This window comes from Lipotes vexillifer, unplaced genomic scaffold (assembly GCF_000442215.2).
Source record: "Lipotes vexillifer unplaced genomic scaffold, Lipotes_vexillifer_v1.1 scaffold2019, whole genome shotgun sequence".
Taxonomy (NCBI): domain Eukaryota; kingdom Metazoa; phylum Chordata; class Mammalia; order Artiodactyla; family Lipotidae; genus Lipotes; species Lipotes vexillifer.
In genome coordinates this window covers 28,941-32,722 of record NW_006795869.1, presented here as the reverse complement: position 1 = coordinate 32,722, position 3,782 = coordinate 28,941, and the positions used below count along the sequence as shown (strand labels likewise).

The 3,782-nt window shown below is 54.3% G+C and overlaps 1 protein-coding gene across 2 annotated transcripts in view; it reads right to left on the bottom strand.

Moving 5' to 3' along the window:
• LOC103081185 (protocadherin gamma-C3) overlaps nucleotides 1-3,782 on the bottom strand; it is a 30,921-nt gene that overhangs the window by 2,144 nt on the left and 24,995 nt on the right. The window lies entirely within an intron of this gene.

Sequence of the window (3,782 nt, the reverse complement as noted above, 5' to 3'; positions counted from 1 at the left end):
AAAAAAAAAAAAAAAAAAAAAAAAAAAAAAAAAAAAAAAGATCTCCAGGTGATGTGTCTGCACGTTAAAGGGAGAGAAGCACAGAAGTACCTACCTCACCGGGTTTCTGTGAGGATTCAAGGAGAGGGTGCTTCACCCAGTGAAGCACTTGGTAAGAGCTCACTAAACGCCAGCTGCCGCCACCATCACCACCACCATCACCATGCGGCGAGTCACGGCTTCTACCCTACGTGTTCCCGCACTGCCTCCCCAGGGGGTAACAAACCAGGAGTTTCGATGACTCTGGCAGAGCTCATGAAGCCTCCTGCTGGAGTTCTCCCGCAGGTGGAGAGTTAAAGCCCCAGGAGTGCCCCGCCCAGCCCAGCCCCCAAATAGCAGAAGAGGTTCCCCCGACCCTGGCCTCCCTCCACCCTCACCCCAGACCCTGGGAGTGGGTAGAGAGGGTGACTAAAGCCGGAGAGGCTGAGTAATCCTGGGACACCAACCAGGGATTGAGAAACAGACAGGAAATATTTTCAAAGAACAGCACCAGAGGGGGAGGGGCAAAAGAGAAAGCCGAGGAGCGATGAGCCCCGGCCTTTCCGCCTCCTCACTCTAGCGCTCAGGTTTCCACAGCCTCCATTTCAAGCCCCAAATCTCCGCCGTCCGAGGGCCTTCAGGGGGCGGGGAAGTAGGTTGGGTGGGAGGGAGCAGCGCCCACTTCCTCCTCTCCTTCCTCCGGCTGCGCCCCTCCCCCAGCCCTTTCATTGCACGGACGTTTCCTCCGTTTTCCCTAATTAACTCCAGGAGGGAGCGAGTCCTCAACCGCGCTGCTCCCTCCCCTCCCCACCCCCCGGAATGGAAGCAATGGGGGAGGGGGCCCAGATCCAGCTTCAAGAGCCAGGGTTCCAGAGTGATTTAGGGGTCAAGAGGGGAGACTGTCAGAGGCGCCAGAGAGAGAGACAGAGAGAGGGAGAGAGAAAGGGGAAGAAATGGGGAGAAACAGGGAGAAGGGAGGCAGAATGAGAAAGCTAGGAAATAGGCTTGACTGGGTAACTGGAAGCCAGGCCCACCCACATCCTACATGCACCCACGATCTCTAAGGAGCACCCTAAGGGGCACCCGAGCAGATGAAATGACAAAGCGAGCCCCGCCACCTCCTCCCCAGAAGCCCAGACCTGATGTTAGCCTGGGCCCTACGGGATGCAGTGAAGCTGGGCTGGACCGGGAGGGAGGAAGATGGGGAAACCCAGAGTGTAACAGAAACGGGCTGCCCTTGAGTTCCGTCCGGTCAGCTCTGCCGCGAAGGAGCCAGCCGTGTGACCCTGACCGAGGCCCTGCCTGACCCCGACCTCAGTTGGATTGAAGGCTCTGACCTTCTGTGGAATCAAGTCTCCAATGAACCGCCCCCTCCCGCCCCGCCCCGGCTTCTAACCCTGCAAGACCTACACTGGGCAGGAACCAGGATCTTCCTTGAGTCCAAGGAGAAACAGATTTTGAAGAGCAGCAAGAAAGAACCTGGGCATCCTCTGGCCTGGAGGAGGTGAGAGCGCTGCCAGCCTCTCTCCTCAGGGAAGCACCTCCCAGCCCCATCCTCCCCGCTCCTCCCGCCCTGCCCTCTCCACCCCGGGGCTGAGGGCAGCAACTCCAAGCAGTCCAGGAGGCCTGGTGAGACTCAGCCAGGGCCAGCTGAGCCACAGGCTGCAGCCTCCTTGAGAGCACACCTCCCCCTCAAAGGTTTATTTAAAAAGCCTCCCAAGTATACTTGCTCTCCCGCCTGCTTACTCCTCCTCAGCAGCCCCACAGGCCTGGCTGGGCTGGACTCCAGGAACCTCTCTGGCTCCAGGGCCAGGATGGGGGTGTGAAAGTGAGAGTAGGGCCTGACCCTGCCACCTCCACCCCCAAGGTCCATCCCCCCAGCTGACACCCGGCTCAGGCCCTGTGTGGGCCAGAGGGGTGGAGCCCTGACAGGGGAGCCAGACTGCGGTGACCCAGGGACCTTCTGGGAGGGTCTGGGGCTATAAATACTGACTCCACTTCTGTTTTTAAAATCTGGATTTAGGCTAGAAAGTCTGCTTCCTGGCCTTAGGGCTCAAAGCCACAACAGCTAAAATATACCTTACTGTCTGTTTACTTCCCTCAAGAACCCAACTTGGCATCTCCTCAGACCCAGCTAACTGCCTCTTTCCTACTCAGTATCTGGCCTCTCTAGAGCTACAGCCGCTCTCCCACTCCCACTCCCACGCCGAACCGGGGGTCAGCTCTGTCCCAGAAGGCTGCCCCCTGCTTCTCCCTTCCTCTTCACCACCCATGGCCTCGCCCCACTGGGCCTCACAGACATCCGGGGAAGGCTTGCCAGATTTAACAAATAAAAATAAAGGGTGCCCAGTTAAATCTGAATTTCATATAATTTCTTTTTTAGTATAGTATGTCCCAGTCCTAACATCTGGAACCCACTTATGCTAAAATATGACTTGTTGTTTATCTGAAGTTACAAATAACGGGTCATCCTGTATTTTATCTAGAACCCTAATTGGGGAGAATAACGCAGCATTAAGAGAAGTTCGGCCTCTAAACTTATTCAGCAAAAAGGGAAACTGAGGCTGAATGGAAAGGCAGACACTGTCGCTGGTATACAAAGGGCATGAACTTAGGAGTCAGGCTGGCTAAGAACTGCCAGTCTGCAGCTCAAAATGGGGGCCTTGGAGCAAGCGACTTCTTGGTTCCCTCATCTGTCAAATGGAAGGAATTAGACCTGCCTTGCAGAGCTGGTGAGAGGATCCACTGACATGTGGCCCGTCAGGTTTGCCTAGCATCAAGTTTGGGGCAGCACACAGGCACAACTATAGTGATTACAGTTCTGACTTTGCCTGGTTCTCTACCCACCAGGCCTCCAGACATGCTGGACAGCCGGGCTCTCGGTTCACTATGTAAGGCCACTGCCGGCTTCCATATATAAGCCCAGGACTGGCTTCTCCAGAAGCTAGTCCTTATTAGCAGGCGTTATTCTAATTCTACCTTCTATCCCACCATGGGTCAAAAAAGATAATCGTTAATCAATTTTCACCATTGCATATCATGCCCTTCCTCTCTGCCAATCCTATGCTGAGGCCTTACATTCTGCCCTCACGACACCACAGTGAGATCTGTTATTATCGTCCGGATTTTGTAGTCAGTGAAACTGCGGCCCAGAGGGGCTTAGTCACTTGCCTGATGACTCACAGCTTAGCGGTGGCACCAGGATTTGAATCCAGGCTGGCCTGCCTCCAAAGCCTGTGCTCTTAAGTACTAATGATATTCCTCCCCGCTCCGTCCCCACCGGCTCAGGACTCTTCTTACTTTTCAGGGATGAAAAGCATCACCTGAATCTCTATTGTTGAAGTTCTTTGTTAGCCTTGTGGGAAAAGCAGAATCCTGCTCTGCAAGTGGGGGCAACCAAAAAAGAGAGTGTGTGCTCTGGACACTCATGTCCAGAGTGTGTGCTCCCTGCTGGGAGTATCCACACCCACTTCCATGGACTGAGGGCATGTATGTGCCAGGCCCAGTACTATGTGCTTTACGGTATCATCTCACTGAATCCTTACAACAATCCTTTGAGGTCGCTGTCCCCATTTTCTTCGCTGAGGAAACTGAGGTTTAGAGAGATTAAGCAAACTGATCAAAGTCACAAAGGTAGTTAGCGGCAGAGCTAGGACCTGACCTACAGTTGTCCCTTCCAAGGCTAGAATTTTAACCACTACTCCCTACTTCTCCTGCAAGGATCTTTCCCTGTTCATTCCCCTCTGGGCATCCCAGGACCTCCC